The sequence below is a fragment of the Canis lupus genome, chromosome 3 (genome assembly GCF_048164855.1).
Source record: "Canis lupus baileyi chromosome 3, mCanLup2.hap1, whole genome shotgun sequence".
In the NCBI taxonomy this organism is placed as follows: Eukaryota; Metazoa; Chordata; class Mammalia; order Carnivora; family Canidae; genus Canis; species Canis lupus.
The window spans coordinates 275,397-296,134 of NC_132840.1; the positions used below are offsets into that span (position 1 = coordinate 275,397).

General features: G+C 36.1%; 1 long non-coding RNA gene across 1 annotated transcript; it reads right to left on the reverse strand.

The window, feature by feature from the left end:
* Positions 1 to 8,119: 8,119 nt before the first annotated feature.
* LOC140624383 (uncharacterized) lies at positions 8,120 to 20,308 on the reverse strand. Its single transcript, XR_012023861.1, has 3 exons — positions 20,201 to 20,308; positions 19,787 to 19,885; positions 8,120 to 11,115 (listed from the first exon to the last, which is right to left on the reverse strand). It is a non-coding gene; the product is annotated as an uncharacterized lncRNA (long non-coding RNA).
* Positions 20,309 to 20,738: the final 430 nt, after the last annotated feature.

Genomic DNA, 20,738 nt, shown 5'->3' on the forward strand with positions numbered 1-20,738 from the left:
TATTTGTTTACTCTTTTTTTTTTTTTTTTTTAAGTTTGATACCAAGTATGGAGCCAGGCAAGGGGTTTGAACTCATGATCCTGAGATCCAAACTTGAGCCAACAGGGCATGACCCCGGGGTCCCAGGATCGAGTCCCACATTGGGCTTTCTCCGTGGAGGCTGCTTCTCCCTCTGCCTGTGTCTATGCCTCTCTCTGTGTCTCTCATGAAGAAATAAATAAAATCCTTGAAAAAAAAAAAAAAAAACCTGAGCCAAGATAAAGAGTCAGATGCTCAAGCAACTGAGCCACTCAGGCACCCCTAGAATTGACATCAACAGTTATAGAATTCATTTTCTTATCAACTTAAAGACAATTTGCTAGTTTAGGCTTTCACACCCACTGGTTGCCAGACCAGTGTAAACTTAACATTGAAAAAATTTTGGTATTTCTTAAATTTGCATCTATGACCTTCTCTGTAGAGAATGAATTTTCTAACAGTAGAAGACATTTTTTTTTAATGAGCTTATGTCATCAGTAACTGACAGCTTTGTAACATGATTTTTATTATTAATAATGGTGACAACAGCAATATTAAAAAATAAGATAAAAACACAACATGTACTGAGCATTGACATATGTCTGAGTGATATTTGAAGCATATCTGTGGTTTTTGCTTTTTTCATTGGGTATTTGCTACTCTAGTCAGTCCAAATATTTAGTAAGATGCCTTTCTCTCTTCGTTCTCTTTCAAACTATGTTGGCCACAAGGAAAATACTTGGCCCAAGCTCAAATAATCAATATTTCTCTTCTAAGCATTTGAATCTTGAACATAAAAATAGAAGGTAATTGGAGTTGTGTCATTAAGAATTACCCTAGAGAAAATAAGGGAAGGGAGAAGAAATGTGTGGGAAATATCAGAAAGGGAGACAGAACGTAAAGACTGCTAACTCTGGGAAACGAACTAGGGGTGGTAGAAGGGGAGGAGGGCGGGGGGTGGGAGTGAATGGGTGACGGGCACTGGGTGTTATTCTGTATGTTAGTAAATTGAACACCAATAAAAAAAAAAAAAAAAAAAAAAAAAAAGAATTACCCTAGAGATGGCCATGAGTTCCCATGTCTGAGATACCCAGAACTATTTGTGATTTTCTTATAACCTGATTATTTAACTATTTCTAAGACTCTAGAAATTCCTCCGCATATTTCAAATAAGTTTATGGCTATTTTATTTTGTATGGTTTTGTTATTACTACAATGCTGTAGTTAGACCTATTTGGTTGCAAGTGAAAGAATATAATTCCGGCTCAATACTTGTGGTTGGGGTCCCAATCTTAGGCTCAGCAGATAAAACTAGAGCTCAAAAAAGTTAAATGGAAAGGTAGACCCAGATATATCAGTTCTTAATGCCAAAATTATTATTCGATGTCCAGAAGGTGAAAAGTTTGTGATTTTACTCCACTTACAAGGCAACAGGTTAGTCTGCTACTGTATTATGGATACCGGGTGAAGACATGAGACTCCTGGCTCAGAGACAAAGGATGTTATTACTCACAGTAAAAGCAGTAACCAGAGCTTTATGTTTGTTTGTGTTGGTTCCCCTCTTGCCAATTCCAAGGAGTGCATTATAGGACAGATACTCTAGATTATGGGATTTACCACTTTCATAGTAAGTGGAAGCCAGTTTGCATTTTTTAAAAAGATTTTATTTATTTATTTGGTAGAAAGAGAGAATGAGAGAGCACTAGTAGGAATAGTGGCAGAGGGAGAGAGAGAACCTGGCTCTCTGCTGAGCAGGGAGCCCAGCCCAGGCTCCCTGCAAGTTTGCTTTTGTTGGGGGTAGGGAGTAGCGGGAAGAGACATTACCTCATTGCCCCAGGTTGCTTGTTGCTTCTCCTTAGAAATATTTCAGGGCCTATCCAGGCTGGTTAATAGGCACAGACTTGGTGAATAGTGCAAGAAGCACAAGAGAGAGATCATGGAATCATAGTTGGTTGTTTTTTTTTTTTTTTTTTTTTTTTTTTTTTTTATGATAGTCACAGAGAGAGAGAGAGAGAGGCAGAGACACAGGCAGAGGGAGAAGCAGGCTCCATGCACCGGAGAAGCAGGCTCCATGCACCGGGAGCCCGACGTGGGACTCGATCCTGGGTCTCCAGGATCGCGCCCTGGGCCAAAGGCAGGCGCCAAACCGCTGCGCCACCCAGGGATCCCTATAGTTGGTTTGATATGCTATTGCCATCTTGGTTTTGATGCCTTAGACAGAAGCAATGTAGGATCCTAATAATAAAGTGATATATGTGTACACATAGTTGTAGACATATTGAAAAATAAAACCGTAATTATTACCAATGGATATTTTAGTAACAGATATTTAGTGAGTATCTGCTTCAGTCCAGATACCCTGACTGATGCCACGAATACAGGGATAAACAAAGTAGATTTGGCTCCTGGTTCAAGGGGGTTGCCATCTAGTGATATTTCTGGACAAAAATCCTAATTCGTGGGAGATTTAAGTGAAGTTTGTGCAGTACTTTACCAAGCGGGTCCTTTCCTGTTCACTCTTTCATGTGATCCTAAAAATAATCTAGAGATAGTGTATTTATATGAATCGTGGTCCAACAAAGAAGGAAACTAAGGCTTAGAGTAGTAAATGATTTGACAACAATTGTACTTCTAGCAACTGAGTCAACATTCACAAAATACTTCTTAGAAATCTTATTTATTCGTTCAATATATATTTATTGGCCTCTATGTGCTAAGTACTGTGTCATGTACAGAGTGTACAAAGGAGTTGTTATTTGAGCCTCCTAGATTCCATAATATCGTAAGATACTTTTCCATACTGTCCGGCCAATATCGAATACTTTTCTTTCCTTTATCTGGTAAATTCTCTATCTTGTATATTGATAATCCTCAACAAAGCCTTCCAGACCCTCCACTGGCCCCGCAAACTTCTGCCTTGTGGAATACATCACCGTTAGAATCATATACTTACTTACGTGTCTGTTTCCTGGATATGTGGATTCCTAATTAGACAAGATGCTCTCTGAGCAGAGAGGCTGACTGTGTTTCCTTTTTTGACTATGTCTTAGTATGTAGTAGTTTCTGATACGTACTCTGTACCCAACTACTTCAATGAATTTACGAGTGACTCGTAAAAGTAAAGACAGCTTATAGTAGTTATTTAATTTTCAGACTGTGACAGGTATTATTAAGTCTATTTTTCAGGAGAAGAAAAGTAGATTCGAGGAGCTTAACAGAGTTCCCGTTGCTAATAACTGAAAGAGCAGGGATTGAAACCAGGTGTGCCTGGCATTCAAGCCAGTGTTTCCAACGACCTCGGCAAAGATTTTATTCTTGTCCTCAAGGGAATCCTTTCTCATCAAGTGGATTTTTCCCCCATTTGTACCTGCATGCAACTTGCAGATTGTCTTTCTCACAGATTCATAGCTCGATCCCCAGCTTTATGCTTCCTTTCCTCCTATCTCCAGCTAAATGTCCAAACAACACACAGCAGGAGGTGATCAGGAAGGAAAGGCTGGCAAGGGAAGAATCTGTAATTAAGCAAACGAGCAATAGCAGACAGTATCCACGAGCAGCACCACCTGGACCGTCCTTCTAGCCAATGCAAATGTGACCTTCCAGAGCCCTGGGTGTGGGGGTGTTGGAGCTTTAGCTGCCATAGCAGAAATCACTTGGGGGGAGAAGTGAGGAGGACTGGAGAGAGATGACTTTGTTACATGGACCATTGTTCCCTGGGCAGCCTGGCCTTCAAAGGCCTGCTGCTGTTTTGTACGTTCAGAAGCAATTTGGAAAATGCCGTCGTGTCAACTTTATTTCCTTGCTCTCTAGGGGTACTCAGTGGTTGCCCATAAATAATCCCCTCTGAGACTAAAAATCACTGTAAGGTGTTCACTGCACTGAGCTTAACTTCAAACGTATAGAAGCCAGAATTTTTGTTGAATTTTCATTTATAAAGTTTATTGATTTTTTTCTAATTATAAAAGAAATGCACACTCATTGTAAAAAAAAAAACTTCAAATTCTAGACAAGTATCAAACAAATGAAAAAAATCTGTAATCCAAGTTTTGTTTTATATTCATTGCATAATTCACTCCAAGTTTCTTAAGAAATATTTTGAAGTTTGTCTCTTAAATGTTTACTAAAACGTAGTGTTTTCTTAGGAGATGGAGCACATGAAGCATTACGTATATTAAGGAGCATTAGCACCTTGTATTATGTCTTCTTCTGACTCCAATACACAAAGTAGAATCTCGGTGTGTGAGAGTGCTATGACTGCTATTGCCAGAGCTCGTGAGTTTTAAGTCAGGCTTCACATTTATTCAGTTTTATTCTCTCCTGGACCTGCCAACCAAGTCCTTTCCAGAGCTGTCTGCATATTTATAGCCTTCAAATAACTGTAAAACCCATTCTCCAAGAGAATGGTATTTTCTTGGGGATGACATCTCTGTAGCCCCCAAGTGTCCAGGAAAGAAAGAGTCAATGAAAGAAAGAATTTGGCAAATGAATGAATAGGTGTATGAATGGATGTGAAGAGTTCTTTTAGACTCTTAGTAGATACATCTTACTTTTAATTTTTTCCCCACAATTTACTAAACAGGTGTGAAATACTTTTATAGTGGTTCTCAAACCAGGGGTGATTTTGTCTCCTGGGAGACTTTTTTGCAAGATGACATCTGGCATTTTTGTTTTCACAACTAGGGGATGGGTGTTCTACTGCACCTAGTGGGTAAAAGCCAGGGACATGGCTAGACACCCTAAAATGCACAGGATGTTCCCCCACACAACAGAGAATTATCAAATTGTTCATTACCTAAATGTCAATAGTGTTGAGGGTGGGAAACCCTGCTTTAGCATAAAGCTGGCTATATTTCATCGGTTTCATATGGGAGAGTAGGAGAGCAGAGAGGACTGTCAGCAAAGTGAATACCTACAGGTCAAACATGGAGGATTCTTGTGTGAAGATAAGCAAGATTGTAAAAGTGACAATAAAACAATGCCATCTTTTTGATTAAGAAAAAAAAATCATCCTCTTTCTTGGCACAGATGGTCTTAGGCCTGTAAATCTGCCAGTCTGTCCGTAATCACATGAAGAAAATGGATGATTTAAAGCAGTTATAAGGTTTATCTTGCAGAAGGAAAGTGTGGGCGTCTGAAGAAGAATAGTAAACATAAATTCTGTTTTACATTTGAGAAGCAAAGCCATTTAGAGTACGACAGAGCTTCCATCTGAACTATGGCTGAAAGGGAGGTATAAGATATGGTCAATGATCTTAAATGATTTATGAGGATTTCTGTAAAAGAAATACAAAGGCCTGGGTAAAGCCAGACCTTCCTGATGTGCCATAATAGAATTTTATACTGTTTTTCTCACAGTCAAATAAAGTTCAGTAGTATAGATAGATTGTTACCTTGTATTAATACTTTCTGGTCTGCCTGTCAGAATGCTTTATTCAACAAGACAGATTTATATTTCACAAGGAAATGATTTCGAAAGCTCTTCCGTTAATAATTTTTCATTGAGAGAAAAGCCAGATTTCAGTCATTCCACCCATAGATTGAGAGATTAGTCTAGAGTGAGCTCTGCACATAAAATACTTTTTTTTGGTATTTAAATAAGGAATAGCATTTTAATGGCTGTGAAAGAGAACATAGAAAAATGACTGCTCTCTTTACATAAAATTCTACTTTGGTTGTCCTTTGGTTTTCTATCCATGAAATCAGCTGATGGAGAATATCCCTAACAATTCCTAGTTCTCAGGCACACAGCTGCTGATGTAACGTGTTTGATTTGCACAAATGTGCAAGGTACCCCAACAAAGTACCTAGGGGAAAAGACTCATAAATAGGAAGAATTAATGTGCTGTTCTCTCAGAACAAAATTTATTCTTTCTTCCTTTCTCTCTTTCTATCTAGTAATCAACTCTTTTAGTTCTTCAGCAAATCATTATGGAGCGCCCACCTGGTTCCCAGGACTGTTCTAGGATCAGAGAGTATGACTATGAAAGGGAAAATAAAGCACACATACAAAAAAAACTCTATTTCTATATCCTGAGCACTGTCCTGGGTCCTGAGTGGATGTAGTTGCCAAGCTCACAGGAAGGAGAATTTGTATGTAGAGAAGAATGGCATATTGGAAAAGAACGGGATTAAAAATTGGGACCCTGGCTTTGATCCAGTATTATGGATCATCAGTTCTGTGACTTTGATTAAAACCTTTAACTTTTTCAATAAGGTTATTTTCCAATGTAAAGTTGAAGTCCAATATGAGATTCCTCATTTAAGGGAAGGGTGGCTTCCAACAGATATTTGATTCAAGTCCATACAATAACCAATTTATTGAGTAACTACACTGACCTAAGTATATAGTGACTGGCAGTGAAAACTGAGATACAAAAGGGAATAAATCTTTGCCATTAAGGAAATAACAAGAAAAACAAATAAATGAACTCTTACTTGACTGTTAAGCTAAAGAAAACCTGTTATCATGACATTTGACGTAATAGAAGAAAACTTTATGCCTCATTCCCTGGTGAGTATGTATATATATGTGTTTATATGTTTTATACATATGTGCAGAAGCTTGCTTGCTTGCTTATTTATTTATTTATTTATTTACTTACTTACTTACTTATTTATGAGAGTATGAGCAGGGGAGGGAGAAAGGGAGAGTGAGAGAGAACCTTAAGCAGACTCCATGCTCAATGTGGAGCTTGCTGCAGGGCTTGATCTCACAATGGTGAGATCATGACCTGAGCTGAAATCAAGGGATGCTCAACTGACTGAGCCACCTGGGCACCCCAGAAGCTAATTATTTAAATAGACCTTTGGTGAACCATTGTCTGCTTGCCTTTTCAGATCCACTTTCTACCCTTTACCTCTCTGTTTTGTGCCATAAGACACTGACCTGTATAGATTATACCCATGGAAAGGAGAGTAGAGAGTGTTTGAGATATTTAATCTCCTGGATCCTTTCCGTGACTCACTGCAGGCTTATTCCCTCTTTCAACCAATGTTCTCAGCTGGCACACAATGGCTCTCTGCACAGTCCTGTCCATTTTTTAACAAAACTTCTTCTCTTCTTACCCAGTCAGTACTAGGGGTCGAAATAGAGCTCCAGGGCACTGTAATATCTTTCATGGGTTCTATATTCTCATTCTCACATTTTAAAATAGCCTCCTTACTAAAGTCTCCTCAAAGTGTCATATTTTCTGCTTGATATAGACTTTCTACTTTACATATACTCCATATTACCACTTTCTACTTTACGTATACTCCATATTACCTTATAGTACTATGTCCATGTTAAGCAGTTGTTTATTGAACATTTATTATGTGTCAGCCAATTCAAGTACTATGTAAATTTTCCCTTTTAACATTTTGATAAGAAATAATAACTTCCTTATTAGAATCTATGCAATTTTACTAAGATCTACAAAGTCCATGATATTTGTATCAATTTCTGCTCATAATAGGAATGATGTTGCATATAAGGCTATGGAAAATTTGAAGGCAATGGAGCAGATATTGGGAAGTAGACAGGGGCCTAATTATGATAAAGGGGATGGTGATCATGATAATGATGACAATACTGGTGGTGGTGATGACGAAAGGTTAGAAAACTTAAAATTTATAAAGCATATGCTGAGCTAAGTATGTGGCTTATCTTATTTAATTTTTTACAGTGAATGTATGACATATTGCTAAGGCCATTTTTCATATAAGGTTCCACAAACTTCCTATTTTGTTATCCTCTCCCACACCTTAGCACTACTCCATTTAGCTCTTATTCTTTTCAGTATCAAGTGAATTTCTGTCTGTCTTTCCTAGAAACTCTCTTCTTAGTCCCTGGATAATTGCCTTCCTCAGGCTTCAGTGAGCCACTAGGAAGATCTTGTTGATGTAGATTGGCCAAGAAACAAATTAAAACACCTTTTAAGAGAGTGGAGGTAGTGTTTCAATTTATTAAAATTAAATAAAATTATTTAAATACCAATGCAGATATTTATACAGGTAGCTTTTACAAAATTGATATATAACTTACATATGATATTGTATTAGTAGATATACAACATAATGATTTAATATATAGGTAGCTTTTGCTCAAAAGCTGTCACTGTTAAAAAAAATTTAAAAAGTACTAGTACTAGATATGATTGGAAAGACCAAAAAAAAAAAAAATTGTAAGCCATTGTACTTTATAGAGTTCAACTCCACATTTGATGTTTGAATAGAACCATCCTTCCCATAAATATCCTTACACATTTAGATTACAGAGCAGGGCTTTGAAGTCTCAGCCAGAATGCTAATTTAATTATGTCTATCATTGCAACTGAGTGACCTTTGGTAAGTTATTGAATGTCTCTGAGACTCGGTCTTCATCCCCTAAATCCTACCTCCTAAGACTACAGAGAAGATGAAATAAGTCACTACGTAAAGCATTTAGCACATAACGAGAGATCAAAAAAATAGTGTTGAAACTTTCTATTTCTAGTATGAATTTTTAATATTAATAATCATGCAGAGGTCAAAAATTAAATAACTTTGCAAACGAACTCAGAAGATACCCGAGCTTTCCCCCAGTCTCTAACTGAACTTCTCATGATTAGATTGCTTTGAATGGCACAGACACATGCAAGATATTAGGCCGTGTATGACAGTGGGCGAGGCACCACTTTAGAATGGGATTTCTTGGGTAATCTTGGGCAGATCACTTAACTACTCTCTGCCTCATTTTTTCTAATATATGAAGTAAATATCATGATAAACTAATAATGAATAAGACTGCACAAAATGCCTATTATGTGATTTAATAAAAAAAGTCTTAATAAAACAAACCTTTCAAAGAAAATAAATAAATATCATGATAGAGCTATGGTATGGAGTTGCAGTGAAAATTAAATTAGCAAATGCATGTAAACAACTTAAACTAGAGCATTGCCTAGATCTAATAAAAGCTTAATTAATATTTTTCATTTATTATTATTTGCCCCCTTATTTCCCAGCTAATACAGTGAAATAAGCCATGTTAGATAAAACAAAACACCTCCCTGAAGATATTGGAGAAAAAACATAACACACATACCTTCAATAAGATCAGAGGCAAAGGTGGAGAGTATATATTTAAGATATTTAAAGTATTTTTCAAGAGCCAGTGAGGAAACAGATTGACTTTCCAAAGTTAATAATAAAGTGATTGCTTCATTGGTTACTGACCTTGTGGTTATGAGAGAATCATTTAAATTTTTCAGAATGTGAATTATTTCATCAGTAAATGGAAATAATATACATCTCAGTATTAAGTAAGATAATATGTAGATCTATAATATTTTGCTATATTTATCTACCCTACAGCCATTGCACTTAATCAATTTCTTTTATTTTTTAGTTCTTGCCTTAGCCATTATTTCCTCTCATTGCTTTCCCTTAGCAGAGGATACCTGCAAGAGTCTGTTGGGAAGACATGGAATTGTAGAAAAAGTAGTAAATGCCCATAGGCAACCCTCAACAAGAGAGGAACGGGGTTATGGGTTATCTTTTCCTTTCATGCCTCCAGGAAATAATTCTATATAGTCTTTAAAGTTCCAGTGGGACTGTTATGGCCAACTGGATAAGGTACTTTTTTCCTTGGTTTCCTTCCCTCTTTTATTTTATTCTCTTCTAGTCCTGGCTCCTGCTTCCCAAGATCACCTCCCAGATAAGCCACTTGTACACAAGCTCCTTTCCCAAACCCTACGTGGAAGCTAAGAAAGGAGTCCTTAGATTCAATCAAAATACTGTAGTGGATTTGCTTGACCTACCTCATGTTCAGTATCCTGGCATTTTGTGAGAAAGATAATCAGGAATTGGCAAATTTAGGCTTATCTAATGTTTTTTGTTTGCAAGATGGAAAAGCAACTCTGGCTCTCTGAAGTCCAAAGGGAATTTATAGAAAAGAGATAGGGTGCCACAATGCTAAAATTTTTATCTCTGGAAGGTCAACAGCCGGGAGAATTCTTGGAACATTAGGAGCAGAAATTTATGGGGCATCTTTCAAGTATCATGATAAGGTGCCTCAGAGGCAACTGTTTCTGTCTCTGTCATACTCTGAAAGGGAAGACTGCCTAGCTGCAGATCCCAGTGTTTATCCATTGGATCCCTTATTTTAGACCCCAAAGAATTCTAGAATTGAAGAAAGGCAAATCACAAAGGTCAAGATTGCGGGCAGATATAACGCCTAACCCAATTGTAAATCCAGCATTTCTCGTTTCTTGTTTTATGACTTTCAGCCAATCATTCTCCCTGTCCAGTAATCTCTGGAAGAGGGATAAATGCAACCAAGTTAAATTTATGGTTTCTACCAGCTATGACTTATTTTTTAAAATATGCCCTGTAATTTTGTTCTTGCTGGATAATAGGTATTCTAGTCTTGACATCTTTTTTTTCTGCCTCAGTAGCTATTTATGCTTGAAATATTCTGATGTCATTTTATTTGACTACTGAAAGCTCAGCTAACATACCCATAATGTCTAGAGTTTGCAAATAAAAATTAAACTCTAAATTCACACAAGTGGGGAGTTGATAGCTAGGAGACAGTGATGACTGAGGATATATGTATGAGAAGGTCAATATTGTTATTTCTTTTTCCAATTTATATCAATTTCTCCAGCTTTTTCCAGATTCCTAAAAGTCAGACCATCAGAATACAAACTATATTGCTCCTTTCGTCCTCAACATTTACTGAGAGTTAAGGTGATAATGAATTGAATAATGTGAAAATGCCTTTCATAAAACTGCAATTAAGTATGTTATTTCTTGGTTGACTTGATGTCTTCAAAAGGAAGTCCAAAGAAAAAAGAACATGTGAAAGTGCCTACTTTCATTTGCTTTCAACATTTACTGAGCAATTGCTATTTGCCAAACCTTGTCCTGTGATAGTAACCTCATTGTATTCATTATTGCCTTCCTTGAACCAACCCAAGATCATGTCATATCCATGAAGGCCCTTTTCCTTTCCTTCTAGAATCATCCCCTCTACTATCTTTTCCCTTTTCTTTTCCTTCTTTGTTCTTGGCTCCTGTAATGCTCCATATCTTCATCCCAATCATTTCTTCTTTAGATAGATTTATTGGATATTTCCTATCAAAAAAAAAAAAAAAAGGTAGTGGGTAGAGATTTATATGATGAGTCAAAATATTTGTGTTTTTTTCTTTTTCTTTTTTTTTTTGAATTAGCAATTAGAAAATATAGAGGATATGTATATTTTTTTTAACCCAAAGCAGTACCTGTATTAATTCTGGTTCTGAATGTGTTCATTCCTTCTGTGTTTTTTTTTTTTTTTTTTATTAACTTACCACAGGTTTATGTCTCATTTTACCTATGCTTTCATCTACAGAATTCTCATGCCCCTTTGAAGCCAGATGGGGCATAAATCTTAAATAAATAAACGAGTAAAAAGTATGATAAAAGATCACTATCCTGGTTAGTTTATACCATAAAATGAATCCAATAAGCGTATAAATATATGTGAATTCTGAAATAAAATACCATCTGCTTTTGTAGGAAAAAAACACATTAATTTTATATCACAACATGTTATCCTTTGCAAATTCAATTCAGTGACAGAAATAAAGTATCTAAGTATGAGGAATGCTCAAATTATCTTCCTGCTTCTGCCAAATTAAAAAAAATCGTATTATTATTATTATTATATTTTTTTTGCAATAATGTGCATTTAACTGAGTTAGATTTTCAAGTCCAGAACTGGCAGATTTCCCCAGAGTTGCATCAGATATCAGGATTATTAACATTACAAAGAGCACCACTGTCCTACAGTGTCCCCTTTATCATTTCGAGCAGCTGCCTCAAGGCAACACATTTAACCTTGGGAAATGCGATAGAAAATCTGGGTAGTCAAAATCTGCCAGTAGATTCCCTCAACTGGGATCTACTGTAAAGCTTTATTTAGCTGCAAAAAGGGAAAATGATGAAACTCTTATTATCATTTGGATGTTTATCATTTCCATTCATCCTTTCTAAATTCCTTGAATACTGTTGCTTTTACTTATAAACAGTGATATTCCATTTGCTGGTAGGACATTGTGTTCCCCACTGAGAATGTAAATAAAGGAATAAAGGTCTCCTGAGAAAGATGTGGTAAATATTTTAAAATAAATGTCTAGATTATTTCCTTCCAGGTGTTTTAGAGTAAGATGCTTTGATTTTGTGTGTGTGTGTGTGTGTGTGTGTGTGTGTGTGTGTGGAATTTTAGTTTATTTTATATTTTGGCTGAAAAAGGCTGTTGTTTACATGATTACTTGCTAAAAGTTAGAAAGCCATTGGAAACAGGACTGGTGCCTGGATAATGTAAAGTCATGCCCAAAAACAACTGGTGGCAGAACCTTGGACATGAATCTTTAAAAAGCAAACTTGGTGAACATTCTCCAGAGACTTAAAGCTTTTATAGCTTTGATCTAGTAATTTCAGTTCTGGGAATCTACCCTATGCAGATATTTTGTTTGTGAAGAGAATGGGCTACCTGGTGCTGGAATCTTTTTTTATTTTTATTTTTATTTTATTTTATTATTATTTATTTTTTATTTTTTATTTTTTGGAATCTTTTAATTCTTAAAATAACCCTATTAATTCAATATTACAAATGAGGACATTGAGGCACAGAGTTTTGGCAGCTGTCCAGTATCCCACAGATAGGAAATAAAGAATCAGGTCTTCAACCTTGGGGATCTAACTACTGTCAGTGTTTGAACACCAAAATCATTGGATGTTGTACAGCATTTTATCTCCTAAAATATGTGTTACCATTGTATTTATGGTGATCCAAAAGTCAAAAAATAAATAAATAGAATGGTTAAGTAAATTATGTTTATGTAAAATTATATAAACAAAGTTTGTATATTGGCAGCTTTAAAAATAATCCTAAATGTAAATGTAGGATAAAAACCTTTTTTTTAAGCTACATATAGCAAATAAATAAATAAATTAAATTAAATTAAAAAAATGTCAATATGGATTGTATTTAAGTTGTGCGAATATGTTTGACTATCTTTATTCCATTTTTTCTATATTTTCTGTTATAATGAGTATGTTATTATAGAAATGATAAATATATTTTTAAAAATTGACATTTAAAAAATACCCATCAAGGACATTGGAAATATGTTTTTTATCTTTTTTAAGTTGAAAATCCCCTACTTTCATTTATAGGTCACTCCATACTTGCAAAAAAAGAGAAAATATTGACTTTCATCTTCATTTTCAGTTGGTATATCAAGAATCATAGGACTTTTTGATACCAGGGTCAATGTACTAATCTATCTGGAAGGTTAGAGAAAGAACAAACTGCCTCAGATTACAGAGGTTTAGATTTACAAAAATTTCAGGTTATGTACACTTAGTGACATCTGGTGTCACACTTCATGCTAAACCTAGGGTTTAAGAAATACTTTATCATTTCCATTTTAAGATCATGGCTATTTGTATCTGTGATCTGTTTACTTAAATATCACCATTTGAGTATAATTCTCACCTAAGAAAGCTAAGAAAGAATGCACTATTCTGTATTTAATTCATAATAAAACTTACAAGCTCTGGCATTTACCCTAAGAAATGAAACTGCTGGAGCAACCTGATCAGTTAGCCAATTTACAGTATATTTTATTGCAGCTCCATTGAAAGAAAAAAAATAAACTACCTATTTTAGTCAGATGTAAATCCCTCCCCTTGAGTAGCATATCTCTGATCCACAAGTTTGAGGTGAAATCTCATTCTATATTTTGTCCTTGGGCCCCATATTACAGATCCCATTTTCTTACTTCCCAGCTCAAACCTTATCTTTGATTGAGATTTACCCACTATAGGCTGATTGAGATTTACCCACTATAGGCTGATTGAGATTTACCCACTATAGGCTGATCTGTCCTGCCCCCACCAGAAAGTTTATCTTCTTTTGTTTTTCAATTCTATGTTTCTCCCAGTATGAATTGTGTTTCTCATTATTTTGTCCACCAAATTAAGCCTTAAAAAAGCTTACGTTGGCTTCTCTTTTGTATAGATCAGTGCTGCCCAATAGAACTTTCTGCAGTGGTGGAAATGTTCTAATATTCACGCTGTCCAATATGGTAGCCACTAACCACGTGTGACTGTTGAGCCCTTGAAATGTGGCTCATGCAACCGAAGAACCAGATTTTTAACTTTGTTTAATTTTAATTAATTTAAATGGAAGTAACTCCATGTGGCTGGTGACGACCATATTGGACAGGACATATTTAGCATATCCTTGTTGATTAATGAGGTCCTAATTTATTATTATGTTTCGAGAGAAAATGGAACACACTGGAACATTAATTTATTTTCATATTCCATTGATAGTCTCCCCCTTTTTCTATAGCATTTCCATCATTTCTTCTTTCTTCTCTTCCATTGTTCTTCTCTCCTTCCCTCTCTGCAAGATCTTTGATACTCGTTTAGCAGTGTGGAGGTAGGAAATCTTGAGGACATATGGAAGAAATAGTGATTGCTTGCTCACAAATGGAGAGCATTGACTACAGAGAAAGCTCAAAACTTTCCTTCTCTTTTAATCAACTCCACTTTCTAAGAGGAGGAGTTCTGTCCAAGGACAACATAATATAAGTTTGACAGGAGTATCCTCCAAGGTATGTGATATTCATGAATCCAGACTAGCTAATAAATTCTCTTCATTGTGTAAGCTAGTTTGAAATTGGTTTCTATCAACTAAAAAAGTTCTCCCTAATTCAAAAGGTTAGCATGAAGATCATTTGAATGATACATGTGAAATAGTATGGCACTATGATTACTTAAAAGATACTATTTTTTTCCCTTGAATTTCCTCTGATACTATGCATCATGATAGGCTCTTTTACTGCATTCATTCACCTAGCACATTCATGGAAATCCTATGATTCTTATATTTTCAGAAAAGAAATATACTGTAGAGTCCATGGTGCTTCCAAATGCTCTTTCTTCTATTTCTCTTAAATACTCTGATACCTGCAAGTTGTTTTTGGATTTTATTAAGTACATCATTGATATCTTCCTCTGGCTTGATGCCACGCGACAGGCTATCAGATCTGCTTCAGTTTGGTGGTTTTCATGCTGGGCACAGATGTCGGCATCTCTTTGCCTTCATTTCAGTGAATCCGATGCTACTGGCAAGACATTAGAGGTGAGCCAGAGAATAACTGGGGTTTCTCTTTAGCAAAGAAGATGTGGAAAGATCATCTCCCAGCCCTTTTCTCTATCCCAGCTGTTTTTTGGGCAGTTCCTCCATTTCGCTAATGAAACGTCAGATTTTTTTTTCTTTATTTTTCCTATTCACATGCCCCAGCATGTAGAGGGGAAGCTGAATCGTCCCACTTTTTATTACATTACTTGCTGTTTTAGCACAATACTGTGTTTGAAGTTGCAGCACAAAGAGACAGCTGTTACACAGAAGGCATATGCCCTGCCTGCCGGGAACTGACTCTCCAGATTCATCCCTGAGCTGTAGACTGTGAATCAACTTATTAGTCTTTCCTAAAAGGCAAATGCAAGTGGAAGGACTGTCCTCTTCAGTTATTCAATTGACTAGTGTTTGTCTCAGTAGTGATTTGGAATTGCAGGGTGGCAACCAAGAGAAGCTGAAAATAGACTACTCACAGCAAAGGGTAGGATATTGGAAGGTCCCAAAAGGGTCAAGGGTCAAGGATACTATACAAGATGAACAGGGAAAAAATGTAAAAGTCCTTCAAATAAGTAAATAATAAATAATTAGGATGGGGAAATAAAATTTATAAATGGGAAAAATAAGCCATCATCATACTTGCTGGAATGCTAAAAAAATATATTAATATAAAACCAAACAATTTAACATATCTTTGGACCATGTTTATAGATAAGGAAGGCCATAAGGTTGATAGTAGTGATAAGATGTTCATTTTCCTGTTGGTAATGCTTAAAGTTTATTTATTTATTTTCTAAAAGATTATTTATTTATTTATTTATTGAAAGAGATGGAGTGGGAGAGAGAGCACATGAGCAAGGGGGAGGGGCAGAGGGAGAGGGAGAAGCAGACTCCCTGCTGAGCAGTGAGCCCAACATAGGGCTGGATCCCAGGACCCAGGTATCAGGACCTGAGCTGAAGGCAGATGCTTAACCAACTGAGCCACCCAGGCACCTCAGTAGCACTCAAAGTACAGTAGGAACTCTGTGTTGTGCTAACATAACCTTATTTACCCATCATGATTTCATGAAATAGGTATTATTGATCCCACTTTACATATGAGTTAACTGAGGCTCAGAGTAGATAAAAACTTGACTACACTTGTAAAGAGTTGGAATCATACCCAGGGGTGTCTGACCCCAAGCCTATCACCTTAACCCGTGTTGTGATGCCGCTATGGAATGGTGACCCTTGTATCACCATAACTAGCAAGGCTGTGCGACTAGTCCTCCTTAGGCAGCAAGATCTAATCTCTTAGCTTCACGATCTCCTTCATGTTACCTCTTGTCTCTCTTTTTTCTGTGAGCTTCACTTTTTCTTCCTTTGTTTGGTGTCTTACTTCATTGTCTTACATGAAAATGGGGAAGGAGGACAAGAATACTTGGAGCAGGAGGAGGACATTGCTAAGTAAAGTGTTGTATGATATGTTGGATTGAAGAACGTCAGTGGGGTGTGAGAAAACTGGCAAGAGCTTGATTTATTTAGCAGTAGGGGGAAGATTGAACTATTTAATGACTAAAGAAGGATAAAGAGAACCAAAATATCTTAAGTAACAAATTTCTTTGCTTTTTTTACTTGCTGTAAATAAATAAATATTGTTTAAATAAATATTGGTTCTTTTAGGGGTTTGATAATAACTCAATATTGTTGTGCCATCTGAAATTATTTTTCCTAGAGCACTTTTAAAGATTTTATTATGAACATGAAAAAAAAGATTTTATTATGGAAGTGAAGACATACTGTATGACTGGGTAGCTCTGCTGGGAGTGATTTGGGGGGAAAAGTGGCTTAGGATTTGTTTCTTTATTGTGATTATTTTTTGGGAAGAGGTTAACTTCTTATTTTAGAAGCAAACCATTCAGTCTTTCAATTTCTCAATCTCTGTAAGAGTAAATGTTGTCAACTTTCAGAGTGTGTTTGATTTCAGATGAATATCCTGAAGCTTTGGAATTGAAGATAAAAAAATATTCTTGTGGACAAAAGATCTTGATTTTTTCTGTGTTTTTTTTTTAAATTGAGGTAGAATTCACATAACATAAAATCCATGATTCTAACCGCTGTAAAGTATATAATTCATTGGCTTTTAATAAAGCCAATGAATTATAATAAATTAAATTAAATAATTTAATTTAAATACAATTAAAAATATTGTATTGTAAATACAATATTTACAATGTTGTAAAACCGCCATTACCACCTACTTTCAGAAAATTTTCATGTTCCTAAAAAAGAAACTGCAATACCTATTAAGCAGTCATTCCCCATTCTCTCTCCCACCCCCAGCCCATGGGGACCATCAGTTTGCTGTCTCTGTGAATTTGCTTACTTAAGATTATTCATATATGGAATTTATATATGGAATTATACAATATAAGGCCTTTTGTGTTTGGTTTCTTTTACCTAGCATGTTTTTACAGTTCATCTATGTTGTGGTATGTACTTTCATGCTTTAATAGAGTTAAAGAAGTCAAACTTTCCCACATAGATCAAAAACTAAAAGCATTAATTTTCATGTGATCTTGGATACAATTAGGGAGTTTTCTTTTTTCATAGCACCTGTGCCCATCCAACAACAGTATTTTATTATATTTCTAATATATATAGAGGGAGATGCTAATTTTAAACAAACATAAAAAAAATACATTTTCCTCACTAGAGTAATAAAGAGTAAAGAGATAAATAACTAATGGACACTGGAGAATAAAAGATAAGAGAAATTCAATATGACAGAAATTCAAGATAAACATAGATATTGCAGCTGAGGCTAAGACTTGTAATTGTAGTTTGAGCTTCTTGGAAGACAGTGTGACAAGGGAGTCATACCTCTGCCATCTGATGAGATCAAAGAGTTTATGTTGCTTGGCCTACACTCTGAGAGGAGTACAATATGTGGATGCTCAGATAAGGAATGCTCAATCACTTCATGGAAAATATCCTTAAAAGTTCACAAACATGTTCTTCCCTCAGCTGCCATTTGCCTTGACCCATTTGTCTGGTTGTCCAGTGCCCACATGAGCTTTTTCAACAGTTGAAGGATTTTCAAGATTGCTTTCCTTTGCCAGGACACCACCTCAACCCCAGACCATATCCCTCATCTTGGGTTGATCGGTCCCACGTTCTAGAGTTCACCAGACTTGTAATAAGCAAGTTTTGTTTCATTGAGTTGAGTTTTGTACGTTTACTATGTAAACTGTGCTAACTAAGGAAGCTGAGATACTAAAATCAGCCGGGACATGGTCCTTGTCCAGGAAGAGTTGATATTCAGTGGGAGAGAGCAACAGGTAAACAAGCTAGAACAATGCATCACCGTGAGGGACCACAGCACATGCAGGGGAAGACACAGTGTGCTCAGGCTCCAGGGCAGTCTAGTGTCGTTGTGGAGTTGTGTCTTCCTTTCATCTCTAGCAAGTCAGAGAGTAAGGAATAAGCCAAAGACAAACCACAGGATTCACTCAGGACCACTTTTTGTTTGTTCACCAGACCTATGACTGACTTTCTCCCCTTCTCTCCAATCACTGGTTTGATAGTCCAGCTTTTGCAGAACAATCTCAATATTCCTCATGCTGTTTAGCACGTGTATCCCTTTATATTAGTCAGTACCTCAGATACTCATCTTCTCTTTAACTTTCCTGTTGCAACTCTTTTTTTTTTTATTCCAACTCTTCCTCTAACACATTTTCTTTAATTTTTGTTTTAAAGATGTTATTTATTTATTCATGAGAGACACACAGACAGAGAGAGAGGCAGAGACACAGGCAGAGGGAGAAGCAGGCTCCACGCAGGGAGCCCCATGTGGGACTCGATCCCAGGACCAGGATCCCGGGTCACACCCTGAACTGAAGGCAGGTGCTCAACCGCTGAGCCACCCAGGCGTCCCATCTTCTAGCACAGTTTCATGTGCAGGATACTCGACATAGAGCCTGACATATTTTAGACTCTCAATGCATTATTAAATGAATATGTTAGCACTTAGTGTAGTATTTAAATGTTCTCTGGAGTCTGAAATCCTCGGGTTCTATACCTGACTCCATTACATGTCAGCTACTAGTTAGTAACCTCGGCAAGTTATTTAGCTTTTCTGAGCTTCAAGGGCCTCATCTGTAAAATCAGGATAAAAATCACCATTTTATAAGCATAAGGCTATGCTAGCATGCAATACAATGATTATATGTGTCAAATGCCTGGCTTATAGTAAATGCTTAATAAATACCTGCAACTCAACATCTATTATTGCAACTCATCTTGAAATTCTCTGGACTATTTGTTCACACTTTTGATCGATTAGAGGCTCTTCTATGGTAAAATTCATTACGTTTGAGTCTAATTTTTTGGTTAGCAGCAGGATTTAATGTTTTCTTTTTGTTAAATTTTGTATTTATATTTGTCTGGAATAATAAAATTCTAGCAGTGTCTCCCTTATTATTATGAAAATAAAATAAATGAATGAAATTATGTACTTATTCATATAATTCATCTATTATGTAGGAGACACTAGGTAGTTTACCCAAGATACAATGGTGAACAATATAGACAAAAACTCCTGCCCTCTTGGATCTTACATCCAGTACTTACCGGAGCTAACATGTATAAAGGGCTTATCTCACCTGCCAGGAATTTCCCAGAGCTCTTTATAGATATCACTTCATTTATGATACCACTTATGTATGGAATCTAAAAAAAAAAAAAAGAAACATTAATAAAACACTGGAGTAAAATGTCAGGGGATAGGAATGGGGGATAAGATTGAGTTTAAGAGCACAAACCTGTAACAAATACTAAAATAGCCATAAATATTTAAAGTACAGTTTATTGAACATAGACAAAAATATTGTACTTTAAGTATGTGTTTTTAATATCATTACAAGAATAACCATATTACAATATATAAATGTATCAAGAAACAGGAGATATACCTTACATATACACAATATTACAAATTTACCCAAGAAAAACTGCATGTCAAATATATCCAATCAAAAAAGTCACCTCATTATGAAGGAGATTATATTGTTATCCCCGTTTTTACAAATAGAGAAACCGAAGCACAAAGAGACCAGGCATTGTGTCCAAGATCCTTTTGTGTTGCAGTGAGTGACAGTTGAGAATTTAACTCAGGCAGTTTGGTTCCAGAGCCATGCTTTTATGCTCTTATTCTATGTAAATGAGTTTCAGGTAGTGAGATTTGCTGAAAAGGCAAATAAGGGGGAAAATAGGACAGCTTTTTGCTTAACTAATGTTGACCGTCATCAATTTGATACCAAAGGGTAACTGAATAGAGAATTGAAAGAAGAAAAAAGCCCTTATAATCAAGATGGCTAGAGAGTACTTGGCTTTAAAAAAACGAAAGAGCCATAAACATCTAGGCTCTTTCTTCAGTGCCTCTGAAAGACAGTTAAAATAAAATCCCAATAATGTTATTTTTAAAAGGGTAGAAAACCTCTCCAGAAAACACTAACTACCCTGTGAGAATTGAGGAGGCCATTAAGGTAAATGCCCAGACGTCAATTTGCATCTGAGAAAAGGT